We start from the raw sequence: 20,100 nt of genomic DNA, 5'->3' as shown, positions 1-20,100 counted from the left end.
TGAACCTTTTTAATCTAACAGAAGAGAAGACCACAATATTCTGCTTTAGGTCCCCAGATCTTCACAGCTCTGTATATTCCTTCTGTGTGTCCAGGTGTCATCAGATGTGTTTATATTGAGATGATCCCATAACTGATCTTTTTGCTATCTCTGCAATGTCATTTGATGAATAAGTTTTCAAAATAGTGGTTGTACAGTAGCTTTTAAGACTCTGAGGTAAAAATATCAATTGGTACTAGAAGGAGGGTTTGGGAAATACCTCTAAGCTACAATTTAAGGTTTTTCCAAGACCAAGTCATGAGAATTGAGGTCAAACCTCAGCTCCTTCACTTACTCTATGATCCTCAGTAAGTGATTTAAGTCCCCTCATGTTACATTTTCTTAACTACAAAATGAGATACTTCTTACTTATTCTAAGAATGTGTATACTGGATATATTATGGTAAAGCTGGTGAGGCCATAGGACTATTCAATAATAAGACTTGAAAGAAACAAGCTTTTTCTCTCCCATGGGTCCCAGAGAGGAGGTCCCTGCTTGCCATCAGGGCAGGGGAAGTGCTAGGCTTTGGCCAGTTGCAGAAGACAGGAACAGAGAAGCCTAGGCCAGAATCTTTATTTTGGTTTCCAGAGAAAACACAGGGCAGGACAAATTAAACATCTTAAGACTGGCTCCTTTGAATAATTCCAGCAGGCTTCAAGGCATAGAGTGGTCTCTAATTGCTTTGTACCTTGTCCTGGAGTGTTTTAGGACTGGAGATATATTTCCTTCGTGTGTGAGAGTTAGATAAGAAGACAGTTGTGGGATGTGGACCCTGGATTGGTTAGTCTGTATGTGAAAAACGTGCTTTGGTCAAGCCCTTTTCTATCTGTAAGAACTGATTATCCTTAGGAGGTGCAGTCTTTCCCAGGGTCTATAAGGCTCATAAATGACAGAGCATCACTAATACAAAATATAAGAAAATATAGTTAATGTAATTAACCAATGGATGCCAAAGAGGAAGATATGGAATCTAAGAAAATGCAGAACGATTGATTCTGTGGCTTTTTGTCATCGTTTTAAGGCAACATTGTAGTAATGATAATAGAGACCTTAGAGAGCAGGACATGAGTTGCCTAAGCAGCACAGAAAGCCTATTATTATGGCGATAAGAGAGGAGGAACACAGGTAGAACTATAAGGAATCCTTGTGGGTTGGCCATAACTAAGTTTCCCATTTATATGGCATTAGCCAAACACAGATCTGAACTTTTTGGAGTTTGTAGCAATATCTTGGTGGAATTGTGGAGTATATTAGAAATATGCTCAGTTCAAGGTGGTAGGTCTGAAAGTCATGTTGTTGGAGGATATGATCTGATAAATTAGCAAAGTAAACATAAAGGTTAGTGGTATTGTATATAAGGAGGGGTAGGGATAGTTGTAGTGTCAGAGGCACAAGACAGAAAGTTGTGGTGGAAAGCTGGAGGAGAATAGCAGGAGGAGGCATTGGGGAGTGAATGCTTCTCTTCCCAGGGGGGTGCTGGAGTTGACTGACCTAAGACAGCTGCCTCCATAATGTCCACTAAACTTTAGAATGGCACAGACAGTATTAACCTCTATCAGATTTCTCTTTAAGGTTGAGAGTATACGGGGTCTATGTTTTGGCAAGGAATATACCAGGATCATGGGCTAAGCAGACAGAAGACTTGAGGAATATAATAGAAATCCTTAGTATCAAAGAAAAGCAGAAATGTCCTGTGTCCAGTATGTGTTTTAGGAGAGGCATTCCATAAGCTCTGCTGGGGTGGAGGTTTTAGCATCTGGGGTGAAGCTGTCTTGGGCACAGGGGTAAAGACATCTCCAACTTCAAGGAAGGCCTTGGATTGGGGTGATGTCACCTCCAGCAGTGAGCTTACAAGCCAGGCCAGTGTTGTCTGGGATGTAGAACTTGGGGTATCCTTTCCAAGTGCATAGCCACTTGAAAAGTGTGTATTAGCATTTTAACAAATTTGGTTGCAACAATGATTGGCTTTGGCTTTTGGGTTATAAATCATTGAAAGTACCCAAACCAATAGCAATAAGACCCTGTCCACACAGTAGTGTGAAACTGAACTTTAGTGGTTTGCTACTCCCGTCTAAAAGCCATGTCCATGTCCCAGGCCTGGGACCTGGTCAACTACCCTAAGCACAGAGTAGCCCTTAGCCATTTACTATTTTGTTTCTCTTGTTACTTCTTAGGAGTGGTCAGTTAATGGTGGCCCAATTTTTCTTTCCTTCCTATATCTATGTCCCTTGCAAAGTGACTTTCTATATCTCCTCCTGTAAAGAGGTATAGTCTATTTCCCCAGCACTTGAATCTAGGCTGGCCTCATGACCAGCTTTGGTCAACAGAATGCATTGGAAGTGATGGTATGCTAGTTCTGAGCCCAGTCTCAATAAACTTTGAACATGTCTGTCCTCTCTTGGAATCCTGCCACCACCATGAGAACAAATCCAGGTTAGTTGGCCAGAGGATAACAGACCATATGAAACAGGAAGTTAACTGAGTAAAGGCCACCTTAAAGCAGCCAGACCCTAGTCAACCTTCCTTGCGTGAATCCAGCCAAGACCAACCAGGCCTAGTCTGATTAGCAGAATAACCCAACTAACTCAAAGAGTAATGAGCTAAATAAGTGATTGTTATTTCAAGTCATTAAATTTTGGGGGAGTTTGTTACACAGCAAAAAATAACTGATACACTATGTTAATTTTGTTTCCCTTGTTCAACAATAAGCTTCCTCAGGGCAGGCCTATTTCTTTGTTGCCTCCATCCCAGCTTCTAGCTCTGGGGCTGAGCACATGGTTGGCATATCATAAGTACTTGTTCGTTAGTCAGACCCTCTTGGATAACTTTATGGGTGACTTGGAGCATCTTGTTTTCCTCTCTGGGCTTACTTTTCTCTTGTTCACACCTCTATCTGATCTTTCCAAAGGACTGGGTGATGAGTAAAGATATAATTCCCTGTTGGGACTTTTCCTGAGCATCTCTTGGTGGTTCCTTCACAGAATACTCTCAATCTACTTTAGAAAAAGAAAAGAAAGAAAGAAGAACTTCCCTGGTGGTCCAGTGGCTAAGACTCCAAGCTCCCGATGCAGGGGGCCTGGGCTTGATCTCTGGTCAGGGAATTAGACCTCACATGCTGCCACTGAAGTTCCCATGCCACAACTAAAAAAATTCCCACATACTGCAACAAAGGCTGAAGATTCCACATGCTGCAACTGAGACTTGGTACAGCCAAATAAATAAATGAATACATTTTTAAAAAAGAAAATGCAAACTTGTGAAACAACCCAGAGCATTCTTGGGTTTATCACTTTTTGCAAATGTCCCTGTATGTGAAGTTATTCATCTACCTCCCTCTTTTCCTAGCACTTCCCTTGCAAGGGGAGCATCAGATGTGTCAGGATATGGCTGTGAGGTGAGCGGTAGTGAGGAGGAGAGCAAGAGAGCAAGAAGATAGCCAGTTTGCAGTGTCCACTTATTTGGGACATGGGGGACATGCACAAGTGTCCTGAACTCCTAAACATTCTGCACAGTAGTCTGACTCTTGAGATATGCTTGGGGAGGACACCTAGCTTCTAAGTCCCCAGGAGCACAACAGACCCGGAAGGAAGCCCAGACTGTGGACTGTTAGACCTGGTGAGCTGGGAGGCTTTCCCATTCAACCCCCTCCCTACCAACATTTCTGTTGGGTCCACCTGTGTGTCTGCACAGTGAAATTGCCTCCCCTGAACATTTTAATAGCTGGCTCATAGGACCAGGTGAGAAAAATCAGGAGTGTGTCTGCACGCAACCCTTCAATCTTGCCTGGGAACCTGAGAGTTGTGAAGCTGATGTTCCTGAAACTATTTAAAGCCCTAGGACTCGAGGAAGAAGTGGCAACTCAGTGGCAGCATCTGAAAAGGCCAATTGTTGCTGAGCTGGTTTCTCTCTGAGGATCCCAGAAACAGAAGAAAGGGGAGGACACAGAGGCTGAGGGCTGGAGCTGGGAGGGGCCTCTGGTAAAGCTGCTGCCTGGCCAGTGACTGTTGCTGTCTGTTCTCTTCTTGAACATCTCTTCAGATGGGCAACACACCTACCCCTATTATCCAGCACAGTTCTAGATGCCCTCTGTTCTTTGCTTAATATCTATCCCTGCTCCATTAAAAAAATTAAGGTAATTCTTTCTAGGTTAGACACTGGGAAAGAAGCTTAAAAGAGAAAACTAAGGACATGGTAAGGATTACAGGGTGTGGTGGGAGAGGTGTAGGAGGAGAGAGGACATTGCATTGAGGGAGAGAGATTTCTAGCTGTGGGGGTGGACCACAGATTCCTTGGGATTATCCTCCAAGTCCAACCTCATCTGCAGTGATTCCTATTTAAGTTGATTTCATCAAAATGAAATATAAGGGGAAGGCAGTTCTCAGATGATTTCAGCCAAAATGCAAAACTACCCCTTGACAAATCCAGATTTGTTTCTTTGGGGAGTTCTTGTTTAACTAAGTGAGGAAATTACAACAAGTTTGAGGGGGAGATAAAGTCCTATAAGATAAATCCATTTCCCCATTAACTTCCATGATAGACTTGATGGTGTCTATCAAGTACTTTGCCCATTTTTAAATTGAGTTGTTCATTTTCTTGTTGTTAAGGTGTGAGAGTTATTTATTACGGACACTATATCCCTGTCAGATATATGATTTCCAAATATCTCCCCCTATTCTGTGCGACATCTTTTTACTTTTTTGATATGTCCTTCAAAGCCCCAATTTTCCTTTATTCTGATGAAGTACAACTTATCTATTTTTACTTTTATTGTTGGACCATAAAGAAAACTGAGAGCTGAAGAATTGATGCTTTTCAACTGTGGTATTGGAGAAGACTTGAGAGTCCCTTGGACTGCAAGGAAATCAAACCAATCAATCCTAAAGGAAATCAACCTTGACTATTCATTGGAAGGACTGATGCTGAAGTTGAAGCTCCAATATTTTGGCCACCTGAGGCAAAGAGCTAACTCACTGGAAAAGACATTGATGCTGGGAAAGATTGAAGGTGGGAGGAAAAGGGGACGACAGAAAATGAAATGGTTGGATGGCATCACTGACTCGATGGGCATGAGTTTGAGCAAGCTCTGGGAGCTGGTGATAGACAGGGAAACCTGGTGTGCTGCAATCAAAGAGTTGAATGTAACTGAGTGACTGAACTGACTGACTTTTGTTGTTGGGCTTTTGGTGTCATATTTAAGAAACTCTTGCCTAATCTAAGGTTATTATTTTTAATCTTGATCTTTGTTTAGCATTTTATGGTCTGGAACCTGTTTTCACATGTTAGTTACCTCACTTATAAAATGATGTGTAATAGTTTAAGACACTTAAACATTTGAGATCACATAAAAGATAAATAATCATATAAATAAATAGCAATGCTTGCCTGGCCCTAAAATTTATGCTATATAAATAAGGTGACTATGGATTTTTTGTCTAAGCTGAACATATTTAAGGATAAAGGTGGGTGATAATAATTATTATCAGTAACAGGTGTGAACTGGGACTGTTTCAGGCAGACTGGGACATATTCTGCCTACATATAAGTCATGGAGACCCGAGTCCCAGTGTTGAATCCACCATTAATTTGCTAAGCCCTTACCCATACAATGGGGAATGGAGCAGATAATTTTAAAAGTTTCCTTTCATCTCTACCATTCTAGAACTTCATGACAGGTACTGTCAAGTCAAGAACTATAGAGGAGTATTGTACTGTTACTGACCTAAGACTTTGTTTGATTCTTTGATGGTTGATATCCTTAATAGAGACTGTTAGGGTGGCCAAAAGCACATTAAGGCAGAAGCAAGTCTTGTTAAAACAATTGCTCCTTCCTACAGTCAGGAAAGGCAAGTGGGTGCTGTTCACTGGTTTTACCTACAAAACATTATCTACAAAACATTTACTTCCTGTGTGTATCCTGTAAATGTTGGTGTCCTTCAAAGTTCTGTCTTTGGCCTTTGACCCTTCTTATGCTATGTGTTATCCTTAGATACTCCATTATTGGAAATTCAATTACTGCCTGAGTATTGATGAATTCTAAACCTCATATCTCTCTCCTGAGCTCCAGATCTATATATCCAGTTTCCCACCAGATGGCCACACATTCCAGACTATAAAATGACCTACTCCTGGCATGTGCATGGCCAGGGCCAGAGGACACATGGAGGTCTCTATTCCCCTCCTCTTTCCTTCCTGCTCCTTTCTATGGTAAGGGGTTTTACAGGTTCACACGTGTGTTCCCCTCAGCCTGAATTCCCACTCTTCAGTCTCACTTCTCCCAAGCAGTCCCATTTTTGGCTCCTCCTTGGGCTTGGGGGCGTTGTATGATGGTGAGGTTCACCATCAGGAGGACAGGTCTGGGGAAGAGGCTTGTCTACAGGCTGCAAGTGGGCTTGGAGCCATTTGGGAGATAGTTAGGGAATCCTAGGAAGGCAAAATGGAAGGAGCGGTGTGAGCTCTGAGCAGTCTGTCACTTGAACACCACAGAAAAGTCTTGGTTCAAGGAGTTCAAGGAGTGGAAACTACCTACAGAGTGAGTCAAGGGCAAGGCCGCCAGTGTCCCAAACCTAAGGATTTTAACTGCTCCCATAGTACGTTAAACTCAACATAAGCAGACCAGAATTTATCGTCTTGCTGCTTACCTATAAGATCTTCATCCTCTTCTATTCCATATCTGAGCAAATAGCACCATCAAACAATCTTCAGTCTTAGCCATAAACCTAGGCATTGATTCTACTTCTCCTAAACATCTTTATAAACTGTCTTCTCCTTATCAGCCTGACTTGCTAATGCCTTAGTGTGAATTATTGCCATTTCTCATCTGATCTCACTCCCACCAGTTTTGTTTCTCTTAAGTCCATTCTCCATAACATCAGTCTGACCAGGACATTTCCTTGCTTAAAACTCTGCATTTGTTTCCCATTGCCCTTGGCATAAACCCAAGTCCTGATGGCATGGAAGGTTCTCTGGGATCTGGCTCCTGCCTAACTTTCTGGATCATCACTTCCCCCCTTTTTATGCTTCCCCCCATTTATGCTCCTTCCAAGCTGAACTCCCTGTGTTTCCCTGGGTAGGCTGTGCTAATGCACATTCCCTTGGCCTTCTGTGTAACTCTCCCTTTGCTGAAATGATCTTTCTCCAGGTTTCACCTAATGAATCCCTGTTCATCCTTTGTACATCAGCTTAGATGTTACATCTAGGAACCCCTGTGCTCCCCTGTCTGTGTCTGCTTCTCCCATTTCCTCATCATATATGCCTTCATGGTGCTCTGTGCTTTTGTACCATGCTCATCTGTTAATTCTTTGTTTTTCCTTCTAGAATGGAAGCACCTTGAAAGCAGGGCTTTATTCCTATCCCAGTACCTAGCACAGTGCAGGGCACTTAGTACACAGCTCCTCTACAAATGTTTACTGAACCAATCAAAGAACTATGGAATGAAAATTTTATTTACATTTTAAAATTTAATTTAATTTTTTTTTGGTTGTGCTGGGTCCTCATTGCTGTGTGTGGGCTTTCTCTGGCTATGGCAAGTGGGGGCTACTCTGCAGTGGCAGTTCATGGGCTTCTCATTGCAGGGGTTCTCTTGTCGCAGAGCATGAGGTTCTATAGTGTGGGTTCAGTAGTTGTGGTGCATGGGCTTAGTTGTTCCACAGCATGTGAATCTTCCCTGGAATTGTTTGAGCCCTTATCTCCTGAATTGGCAGGCAGATTCTTAACCACTGGACCACCAGGAAAGTCTCTGAACTTTAAAAAAAATCCTGTTTCTCTATGCTATTAATAAGCTATTTTATATACTATCAATTGCTATAAGGTAGAGGGGTTCTGAAATCAATTTCTAATATGGTTTTTGCTGATGACGATCTTTACATGGGTGTAACCATAAAAAGTGCCTCTGTTGTAATTAGCCTGGATTCCCCCTCTTCCAAACTCTATGTAACTTTTTCTGGATGCCAAAATGTTGCCCTGGGATGGTAATACCTACTGCCAGTCTCAGGCTGCCATGCATATTCATGTACTGTTTTTTTTTTAATACAGACTTTCATTTATCTTGAATAGGAGTGAGAGCACCAGGTGTATGTTTAAATATGTTTCCAATTAAGTTTTCAAAAATTATCATTAGTGACACATGGATCTTAATATATTTGATGAATTTCTTTTGTTATTATTGATGCCCAAACTGTCCTACTTTTGACCAGTGGGAGCCTCTTCAAGTTGGCATCTGAGTTATTTTAACAAAAATGTAGCAGTCTTCGATAGCTTCTTTGCTACTTTGTACAACAGTATGTTTCAGGCACATAGTGGGTATTTCTTGTCCCAGTTAGTGTTCAGTTTTAACACACTGAGTCAGTCTGTATATACGGTGGTTGTAGCAAAGACAAGAAGTTTGGAACAACATTATAGCAGGACTCCCCGGCTTCCCTAACTCTATAAGATGCTTATCTTTAATCTGAATTTTTTGTGCAATTAATGAACATCCCCAATTCTTTTGAGAGAACATACCACTTGTGTAAAACTGTGTGAAACAATGATTCTCTGTTCCAATTCTGAATGTATTTGCCATTCTCTGTAGATCAAAGGAGAAACTCAATAATGCTTAAAAGCTTTAAGAAATTTAAAAGTCTGGGTGATTGATCTTTTAATGAGGTCAAAGTTCCAAAACAATACAGCAGAATTCTCTAAGCAGAGAAATTCATTTAGTAGAATTAAGGCAGTGGTTGATCTCTTTTCCAAAGTTTATTGGCTAACCAACTCAGACTTCAGATCTGAATAGAGACTCCCAGTTTGAGCTCCAGGGAAAGTATATATAGAGGGTCTCTGGACAATCCTTTCATTCATTCAATACATACTTATTTTAGCACCTACTATTTGGCAGGCACTGTGCAAGGTGATGGGGATGCAAGAGTAGGCATAATATCCAACTGACCTCTGGGGTTACAGCAGTGTTTGCTACAGAGAACAAGATGAAAGGTTGATTCTCCTGTGAGTTTAAAAAATAATTTGGAGTGGACTATACTGAAGTGATGGAGCACACATGCATAGAACCATAACCAAAGGGAGGCACAAGAGAATTAACAACCTGTGTGTGTGTGTGTGTGTGTGTGTGTGTGTGTGTGTGTGTGTGTGGAATATCAATCATGGTCAGCAAATCTCATTAATTTCACAGTAACTGTTAGCTATTATCTCCAGAGAGGCACAGCTCCTTTGTAAAAGGATAATAATAATTAAAAAGAAAAGGTAGAGCAAAGATTCAACTCTGAGTCTGATACACCAGGGGTTCCCAAACCTTGGTTTGCTAAGAATTGGCTGGAAGAAACCTTTAAAATAATAGATGCCATGGCCTCTCCAGGTCTACTAAAACAGAATCTTTAGTGTTGGAGGAAGGAAAGGGACAGTTCTTGAAAACAGAAAAAAATTTAAAGTTCTTCAACTTATTTTGCCGAGCCAAATTTGGAACCCCTGCACTCCTCTATGCTGCCTGCTCAAGCAGTGGTTCCTAAACCACTGTCAGGCTTCAGGCTTCAAGATGACCTTGCAAACTATAAACTTCCTCATTACATTCAGTCTTGATCCTAAATGGCTGCTTTTTTCAAAATCCAGACGACCGAGACTCTAAAATGCCACAGGAAGGAGAGTGGCACTTTCCCGTGCGCTGAGTACTAGGGGTGGGAGTGGGGAAAGGTATTCAAGCACAGATTGGCTGACACTATGCCCAAAACGAGCTGAAGCTGATAAACTTTGAAGATCAACCACGAAGGAAATTTTTTCCCCTTTAATCCATCATGGGAGCTTACTAATTGCATCCCACAGCTGCAACTGATCGAGGATAGGGGCCAGGAGAACAGAAGCAGTCTCCTAGCCAAAGTCTTCCGCTCTGGCTCGGCGATTAGCATAACAGGAACTGGAAGGAAAGTCGGAGCTTTCCATCAGTACTACGAGAGGGAAGAGAGCCCCCCAGCAACCGAGCCTGGGACGCAGGCAAGACTCCAATTCGAACCCAGACTCCACCCGATATGGGTAGCCGGGGCACGGGGAACCAGGCCTAGCAGGCGCGGTTCTGGAAGGCCACACATCTGGTCCCAATAGTTATTGTTTCCAAATTCTCAAATTTCCCGGGCGCCCCGCCGCCGGGTTCCGAAGCGTCGCGCCGGAAGTGACCTCACGACGGTGGCGTGGAGAGCAGGGCGCTTCCGGCGGCGGCGGCGGCTGCGGCTGTGGGGGTGGGTGTGAAGAAGACCTTTAGTCTCAGGGTCTTGCGGAGCTTCGGGGCAGGCTTGATGTAGTGAACCGAGGAGGCGCAGGCTCGGTAGCGTAGAGGTAGGCCCGACGGGGAGGCGGGTGGCTGGTGGGCGCTCGTGGGAGGGGTCTTCCGGGGTTGCTGGGAGAGTTTGCTTTTAAGCTTCGTGGTTCCAGGCCTTGCAGACTTCTAGAGCGGTGGGTTCGAGATGGGGGCCGCTTCGGGTGCGCGGGGGCCCATTATTAGGACTTGCCTCTGGGATATGGTTTGAGGTGGAGGTCGAGTGAGCGGGACTCTCAACAGGCGAGGAATTGTGGGAGGTGTGAGGCATTAGCGGCCTAGGCTCTTAGTTTAGCCTGTTAATGGCTCCTGAAGCCCACCCCCTCATTGCTCCCTGCCTCAGTTTCCTTTTGCACAGTGGAGTACGGTGGCGGGGAAGAACGCTAGTGCCACATCCATGACAGATAGCTGGGGGACGGAGATGAATTGGAGTCTGAGAGGGAAGGGTGGCTGAGAAATTAGTGATACTTGACAGGGGCCAGCTTCTGCTATTCCTGGAGACTCCCCCTTGATTCTTTACTGTTGTTGGTGTAAGTCTTAGTTTTTTATTATCAGTACTCTTTATGTGATATTGGTTGAATTGATTAGTGATTGACTTGTTGAATGGTTCAAGTGTTTTGGTGTGGGGGAGGTATAGTCCTCACCTGCTTGGGCAGTTGGTTGTCAACAAACCTCCCAATTCCAGAGGTAGGAGGAGTCCAAACAGCCCACTCCTGCCGTTACAGATGAGGCTCTCGAGACCGAGATTGGTTTTTGTTCTCTTTCCTAGCCACAGACTAAACTGATTTCTGGTCTGTCAAATAGAGGTCTTAATCCCATCAAAACTTAAGTGACTGACTCTGAGCAGGTCACTGTTTCAACTGGAAACTTCAGATGGATTCTAGTGTTTTATTTATTAATGGAAGATTAAGTGTACTGAGCACAGAATTCCTATTTTTTGGTTTCTCTTTATGAAATGGAAATGGTTACAAAAAACATAGCTTTTTGATTGCTAAGATTTTTTAAAATATAAATTTATTTATTTTAATTGGAGGCTAATTACTTTACAATATTGTAGTGGTTTTGCCATATGTTGACGCGAATCCGCCATGGGTGTACATGTGTTCCCCATCCTGAACCCCTCTCCCACCTCCTCCCTTCCATCCCTCTGGGTCATCCCAGTGCACCAGCCCCCAGCACCCTGTATCATGCATGGAACCTGGACTGGCGATTCGTTTCACATATGATAATATACATGTTTCAATGCCATTCTCCCAAATCATCCCACCCTAGCCCTCTCCCACAGAGTCCAAAAGACTGTTCTGTACATCTGTGTCTCTTGCTGTCTCGCATACAGGGCTATCGTTACCATCTTTCTAGATTCCATATATATTCTTTAGTATACTGTATTGGTGTTTTTCTTTCTGGCTTACTTCACTCTGTATAATAGGCTCCAGTTTCATCCAGCTCATTAGAACTGATTCAGATGTATTTGCTAAGAATTTTTTGTTGAAGCCTTCTTGAGGACTGTGGGACTAATAGTGTCTCTAACCTTTGTGACCTGTGACCCACAGTTAATGTATTTTGCATGCTGACTCTTTGTGACCCCTGCATTCGTAAAGTGTGTACACAGGAAACAAAAGTTTGCCTTCTATGTATGTGGTACTCTCTAAACATTTTCTATTTGGTTGAAAAAAAAAGTTGATTGTAACTCACTAAACTGATTCTGACCTGTATTGGATCTGACTGCTGAAGACCTGTAGTTTGAAAAAGGTTCGACTGGAAAATGTTTAATTAAGATGCTTGAGAGTCCAAGATTTGTAAGTAATGCAAGGTGGAAAATATGGCATTTTTCTGTTCTTATCAACCACAGGAGCAGGGTTATTAGAATTCTTCAATCAGAACAACAGGACAGGACGTCCATATTAGTATCTCAAAGGAGTACAGTATCTGTATTGATAATGTGTCTGAATTTTGGCGAGGCATTTGAGTCTTTTCTGATGACCTGGTGGGTGAGATGGGGTGGGAGATTTGCCCTATTGTGGTTAAATTAGGTGACGTCATGACTTTGGGCATCTGTGTCTGTAGGAATTTGATTTATGGATTCAGGTACAGCTGGAAACTTACTGAGGGTCTGTCACTTTCTTATATGCAGTGTGTATTTGAAGCCTTGTCTGAAGAGTGTTCTTATCAAATTTGTTGCCTAATGAAGTGAAGAGAGAAAGTATCATCTGGTTAATCTCAAGATTTGCCCAGTGTAGTTTAATGAAATGGAAGGGTCATCATAAATTTAAGTAATTTAAATATTTAATTGAAGATGGTTTAGTGTGTAATTTCTGTTAGGTTGAAAATATTGACTTTTAAAAAATAAATACAAAGTTTTATAAATCTAATAGCAATTTGATGCTTTAAAAGTATATAGATAACCTTTCTTATAGTAAAAAAAAAAAAAGCCCTCAAAGATATTGCTATGTATAAACGGTGTATTACATTACCTGATTTTCAGATGTTAAGCCAATCTTGTGTTCCTAGAATGGATTCTGTTGAGTCGTGGTGTATCATACTTTCTATATATTGCTGTTTTCAATTTGCTGATATTAAAAATTTTTGTGAGGAATATTGGTCTGAGGTTTCCTTTTCTTGTGATGTCTTTGGACTGGACTCAGTATCAAGAGTAAAATTACCCTCATAAAATGAGTTTGGAAAACGTTACTCTGCTGTTTTTTGAAAGAGTTTATGTAGAATTGGTAATTATTTCTTTACATTTGATAGAGTTTACCACCACAGTCCTCTGGGCCTGGGCTTTTCTTTGTGGGAAGATTTTAAATTACTCATGCAATTTCTTTACTTGGTATAGGTCTATCTGGATTTTCTTTTACTTTATGATAATTTTTTGATAAATTTTGGTAATTTTATCCTGGGAATTTGTCCATTTCTTATTTTTCTTTTTTCTTTTTTGAGCTTGTGTACAACCCACAGAATTGTATCCTAAAACAGGAGTCTACAAACTTTTTCTGTAAAGGGCTTGATGGCAGGCTTTGTGGGCCATGTGGTCTCCATTAGTACTACTCAGTTCTCTCATTGAAGTGCAGAAACAGCCACAGACAGTAAGCAGAGAGCTGTACGAGGTTCTCTTCCAATACTGCTTTGTTAGTAGTGGGCCGGATTTGGTACATGGGTGTAGTTTTCTGACTCCTGTTTTAAGGTAATAAATTTTATGGTTGAAAGTCTTTATTTGTTATCTAGGTAGATCAGGTTTATGATCGAGTGGGGTGGAAGTTGATTCCCTTGCTTGCATATCTTTGTGTACTCCTAAGGATATGTGTAGTCCAGTTCGAAGATTGAGACTTCATTTCCAAGATGTTATAAAGGTAATTTAGGCATTTTTATAGTTTTGTTCAGGTGAGACAGAAGGTGACCCTCGTAGTATATAATTTTCTAGGGCCATAACTCGAATCCCCTATTTGGCCAGTATTCCTTCTGTGAAAAGGAGGTGTTTGTAGGACTTCCCTGATGGCCCAGTGGTTAAGACTCTGCTCTTTCACTGTAGAGGGCATGGGTTCAATTCCTGATCAGGGAACAAAAATCCTGCAAGCTTCACCAAAAAAAAAAAAAAAAGAGAGAGACATTTGAAATAAAATTTGTTACATGGTAGATATTATATAGGTTATCTTATTTAATCTTCACAATGGTTCTATGAGATCGTTTAATTGGTATACAGTTGACTCTTGAACAGTTGAGGACCAGGGCCTCCAACCATCTGCAAAGTTGAAAATCTGAGAATAACCTATAGTCGGCCCTCCATATACGTGGTTCTTCTGTATCTGCAGTTCTGCATCTCACATTCAGGCAACTGCCCATCATGTAGTACTGTTGTATTTAGTGAAGGAAATGGGTGTTTTAAGTGGACCTGCGCCATTCAAGCCCATGTTGTTTGAGGGTCAGCTCTAATTCCCGTTTTATAATTGAGACAGTTGAGACTCAGATTAGGATAATTTGCTCATAATTCTGGCCTTTAATGTCTGACTTCAGAAGTCCATGCCCTTTTCACTATGCTGCCTTTTGTGGAAGATAGTGACTTAGTACTAGGATTGTACTAGTAGCTGTTTTCTTTCAAGATCTCTGTCATTTCCAAGCTTTTGTTTCTACAGACACGTTTCTACATAGATATGTGGGAAAATATCTAGTTTTTCAGAAATCCATAACTAACCACTCATCCATAATTATTGGTTTAATTGTCCTTAGCATATCAAACTATTGGATCTGAATGCTGAGAGTTTGTCTGATGTGGATGAGATAGAAGTTTGTAGCTCTGTAATTGGCTAATTGTTTTTGAATCATTTCTAATGACTACCTTAATTGCATGATGAGTGGAAGACCATTTAGGTCTTCCTGACTTTGTTATCTAAAGGCTTCTTACAAGAGAAATGATACACTAGAGTCTCATAGTGTGGCATTTGGTAGTCTGGAAGTCCTAATAGCATTTGAGCAGAATCATCCTGTGTCTAGCATGTGTGCTCAGTTGCGTCCAACTCGTAACAACCCATGGACTGTAGCCCGCTAGACTCCTCTGTCCATGGACTTTTCCAGGCGAGAATACTGGAGTGGGTTGCTGTTTCCTCCTCCAGGGGATCTTCCTAACTCAGGGATTGAACCTGTGTCTACTCCTATGTAATATGCCCAGCATAAATGGGTATATTTGTCCACTACAAAGGCATATGCAAAACTGTTTAATTCTCTATTCATAATAGCCCCCAAACTGGAAATAGTCTGTCAGGAGTAGGATGGATAAATACATTGAGGCATAGTTATGTAATAGAATACTATATAGCCATGAGAGAGAATGAACTGCTGCTACATGCAACAAGGGTGAATCTCACAGATGTAACATTGAGCAAAAGAAGCCAAATACTTTAAAAGAGAGCTTTTATGATTCCATTTATATGAAGCTCAAAAACAGGTAAAATGAATCTTTTGTGATATCAGAATAATGGCTGCCTTTGTGGGAACACAGTGGGACCTTCTGGAGTGTTCACAATACTGTGTCTTGATTTGGTGTGTCCTCCCTTAGTGTGTTCATCTGACTAGAAATCCATATGTTGGCACTCCACTTGTTTTAGATATACTGTTTTCAGTTAATAAAGAAATTTTCTTTGAAACTATGAAAAATTCTACTTATTAGTTATTATTAACATAATATAAACTTGTATGTGTAATATCAGTGCCTTAAAGATATATGTTGAATGGAGAAGTAAAAGTCTTTTCCCATCTGATTGATTTCTGGCATTTCTAAAATTCCTATTACAGCTTTTTATTTTGCATCAATCTAAGCATCAGAGTAGGATTATGATGGAGTATAAATGAGAGGAAAGGAACTTCATAATTTTGTGACATTAAGTAGACAGGTCAATCAGGAAGGGAAAATAAGCATAAAATCATGTGTATTTTGTGCCTTTTCCCATCATCAGTGTCGTGGAAATTGTGTGGCATTGGAAATTCACTTGATTTCTTAAATTCTTTGATATGTATTGATAATTGTTGCAACTCAGTGATGGGTGTGTGGGGTTCATTATGCTGTTCTGTCTACCTTTGTATATGTTTGAAATACTCTGTAGTAAAAAAAAAAATTATGGATGAGCCTGCTAATGCATTGTTTCTTTTATTGTCTGTTCTGTCAGCATAGTTTTGTGATACTTGCTCAGTTAAATAATAGAGAATTACTGGAGTTTGTCTTTAGGTTTTTGTGTTTCTAATGAGACACTCCTCTTTTTTTTTTTTTTAAACTGAAGGAGTGCTTTTTGTGCTCCTTTAAATATATTTTTGCTGTTTTTCCTTTTTTAGACTTATGTTTTATGTAGATATATTTCTGAAATTAATATTTGAAAACTGTTTAAAATGCTGTTCTATATCTTTTCTATTTTTTGTGGAAAACACTAAGCCAGTGTTTCATTTTATGCTTAGTATTGTAAATTATTGTTGTTTAGTCGCTAAGTTGTGTCTGACTATTTGCAACCCCATGGACTGTATCCTCTCAGGCTCCTTTGTCCATGGGATTTCCCAGGCAAGAATACTCCAGTGAGTTGCCATTTCCTTCTTCAGGGGATCTTCCTGATGTAGGGGTCAAACTCGGGTCTGGTGCATTGGCAGGGGGATTCCTTACCGCTGAGCCACCAGTGAAGCCCCTATGTCGCCTGCTGTTTGCTGACTTCCTTTTGTGTGTAGAACAGTGTTAGATTTCATGTCTTACATAGAATTTCACATAGAATATGCTTAGGGATATTGTGTTTTTGGAACCATTTCCAAGGAGAGCTAAGGCATTTAGATATAAATATTTAGATAACTCTAGATTTTGAGGGATTAACTTCTGTCAAGTTTATTATGTCTCCTTTGATTGAATTAATATTTACTGAGTTCCTCTTCCATCCTAGGCAATCTTATTGGCTGAACAAAACAGACAAGGTCCCTTGCCCTTGTGGAGCTTCCATTCTATTGGGGTGACACATACAGTATAAATAAGATAATTCATATGGTGAGTCATTCTGAAATTATAACAGAAAGTGTTGGAGAGTGATAGGGAGTTAGCTGCGTTAATTTGGGTAGCCAGGGAAGGCCTCTGGTGTGGTGACATTTTCGAAGGTAACTGAAAGACAAGGTAGACTAGCCCTTCTTATAACTGAGGAAGAAGTGTTCTGAAAATACATGGTGCAGAATTTTGGAGGGAACAAGCTTGATGTATTTAAGGAACAGTAACAAGGTCAGTTTGTCTGGAGAACAGGAAGAGGAGTGGTAAGAGATGAAGTTGGCTGTAGCGGTTAGTAGAAATGAGATTGTGTAGGGCCTGCAGTCCATGGAAAGAAAGTTAAGCAGAATCATGACAACTGATTTACATTTTAATATTTGCTCTGGCTGCAGTGTAGAGAAAGAATTGGAGGGGCAGAAGTTGAAGCAGAGATGTAACAGGGGACTGCTGCAATTGAGATGATAGTGACTTAGAGTAGGTAAGTGGTAGGGGAGATGGAGAGAAATGGAGGTATCTTTGAAGTAGTGATAATAGGGCTTATTGATGAATTGAATGTATGGGATGAAGGACAAGAAGGGACTCAAGAAGACTCCTGATTTTTTTTCCCCTTTGTCTAAGCAGTATAGTGTATGTTGATGCCATTTACTGAGATGGGAAAAGCTTGAGGCTCAGTCGCTAAGTTTTGTCCAACTTTTTGTGACCCCACGGACTGTAGCCGGCCAGGCTCCTCTGTCCATGGGATTTTTCCAGGCAAGAATACTGGAGTGGGTAACCATTTCCTCCAGGGGCTCTTCCCAACCCAGGGATCTAACCCACATATTCTGCCTTGGCAGATGGATTCTTCTGAGCCACCTGAAAAGCCGTGAGAAAAGCTTGGGAAGGAACAAATTGGGGGATGTTGAGTGTTAGGCTGAAAAAATTAAGAATTCTGTTTTGGACATTTATGAGATGCCTAATAGAAATCTTTGCGGGGATTGTCCAATGTGTAAGTTTTCATCTTTATGTTTTATGGAAAACCTTTCTGGGAAATTAATCTCTTCTTATTGAAAGAATGACAAAATATTCTGTGTCATGCTATACTGGTTATGTTGGCTGCATATAGTTTTCCTCCTTTTTTAAAAAAAATTAAGATATAGCTTGCATACAGTAATAATGCATAGATGTTAAATGCCCAATTCAGTAAATTTTGCTAGATGTGTATAACCTTGTAACTACAGCATCAGTAAAAACAAAGAACATTTTCATTACACCTCAAGCCCCTCTGCCTCCTTCTAGTCAGTTTTCCTCCCTAAAGGTGGAAGACTTCTGATTTTTCTCACTATAGTTAACTCTTGTAGAAATTCTTATAAATAGACTCATATGAATGTATCTATGTGACTTTCAGTGTTTGAGTATCATCTTGGTTGTATTAGTAGCATAAGTAGTTTGTTCTTTTTTATTGTTAAGTGGTGTTCTGTGGTATAATTAATACCATGATTTGTTTCCTGTCTTCTCCTTGTTTCCAGTTTTTGACTGTTGTTATAAAGGTACTTTGTATACTTGTGTACAAGTCTTTTTGTTAATATATGTTTTTATTTCTCCTGGGTAAATCCTAGAAAGGAAATTTTGGGTCACAGATATATATTTAATGTAAGAAACTGCCAACCTCTTTTCCAGAGTGCTTGTATCATTTTACACTGTCAGCAGTTAAGGGTTGTTTCAGTGCTTCGCATTGTCACAGACATTTGGTGCTTTCATTTTTGGTCTGTAGTAGTGGATATAGTGTCTATGGTGGTCTTTTCCCAATCTAATAATTTTTTAAATGTAGTAAAGTATACATTTTATCATACAAAATGATAAAATGTATCATTTTAACAGTTTTTAAGTGTCCAGTTCAGTGGCATTGAGTCCACCCACATTGTCATGCAACCATCACCATCATGAACTTTTTTATCATATCAAACTGAAACTTTGTACCTGTTAAATAGTAACACTTCATTTCCTGCTCTCCCAGCCCCTGGAAACCACCATTCTACTTTCTGCCCCTGTGAGGTTGACTATTCTCATACCTCATGTAAGTGGAATCATACAAGATACATCCTTCTGTGTCTCATTTCACTTTCACTTAATGTCTTCAAGGTTCATCTATGTTGTAACATATATCTAAACCTTCCTTTTTTTAAGACTGAATGATACTCCATTTTTATGGAGTGTTTATGCATACATCCATCCTGGACATTTGGGTGTCTCATTGTGTTTCAATTCACATTTCCCTGATAATTAATGATGTTGAACAGCTTTTCGTATGTTTATTGACTACTCATATAACTTCTTTTGCCTGCTTTAAAAAACTAATGTTTTCTTTTTATTTCTTATTTGTAAGTATTCTGGATCCTATCTCTTGTGAATATTTTCTCCTTAATTGTGGCTTTCCTTTTCTTTTTTTTCTTTTCTTGTTTTGGTGTGGTTATAATAGAGGGCAGAAACATCTTTTTGACATCATAAATCTGGGAGTTTTCTTGAAATGCTTGATCCTTGGAAGTAGCCTTCACTGGGATAATGTTGAGATGGGGCTAGATTATATGGAATACCTCCCTAAATATTTTTTTTTAACAGTACCTTTGTTTTAAATGTATGATTATCTTAACCCATCTAGAGCATGATTTGGTTTGAAAAAAAATTGAAAATGATTTGTTTTGGAAAAAAGATAGTTTTCTACTATGGTGTATTGTAATCAAAGATGGTTTTACCTTTTGACTGACTGAGGCTTTATCCTGAGAAAATTATTCAAGATAAGCACAGAATGAAATTGATCATTGCTGCATTGACTATAATTATGAAAAATTGAGTTATCTGAATGTCCATTGAGGAAAAAAATGATATGTGAATGCAATGGAATAGCACATACACATGGAAAATATGCTGTTTTACTAAGAAGCTGCCTTTATGCTCTGATTACAAGTGTGTAAATATCCATTATAATCTCTGTTGTAAATTCCCCATCTGTAAAATGGGTTAGTAAAGTAGCTGTCTCATAGGGTTGTCATGAAGATTGAAGGCCGCTAAAGAAGGCCCCTAAAGTTTTAACTCAGTCCTGAGACATAGTAAATGAGCAATTAATTACTAGCTGCTGCTATTGTTACACAATATGATGGTATGTGTGTAAAGGCTGTGGGATTACATGTGTTCCATGCACCTTTTATTTTCTTAACGGTGATTCGCTGCCGACCCCCCCACCCCCCCCGCCCTTTCTGTTACCTATTACTGTGTTAAATCATTACCAAATTCAGA

The 20,100-nt window shown here is 40.3% G+C and overlaps 1 protein-coding gene across 4 annotated transcripts in view; it reads left to right on the top strand.

Moving 5' to 3' along the window:
* The first annotated feature begins 10,218 nt into the window (after nucleotides 1-10,218).
* The window catches only part of EDC3 (enhancer of mRNA decapping 3), a 57,085-nt gene continuing 47,203 nt past the window's right edge, over nucleotides 10,219-20,100 (top strand). The window contains exons 1-2 of one of the 4 annotated variants that reach the window (XM_020873573.2): nucleotides 10,219-10,351; nucleotides 16,739-16,839. The gene's annotated coding sequence lies outside the window, so the exon portion shown is untranslated. Of the gene's footprint in view, nucleotides 10,352-16,738; nucleotides 16,840-17,795; nucleotides 17,816-20,100 lie in introns of those variants that run through there. The other 3 variants (XM_070477554.1, XM_020873574.2, XM_070477555.1) reach the window with 3 other exon arrangements.

This window comes from Odocoileus virginianus, chromosome 16 (assembly GCF_023699985.2).
Source record: "Odocoileus virginianus isolate 20LAN1187 ecotype Illinois chromosome 16, Ovbor_1.2, whole genome shotgun sequence".
Taxonomy (NCBI): domain Eukaryota; kingdom Metazoa; phylum Chordata; class Mammalia; order Artiodactyla; family Cervidae; genus Odocoileus; species Odocoileus virginianus.
Note: the sequence above shows the minus strand (reverse complement) of the source record. Positions and strands in the feature narration are given on the sequence as shown.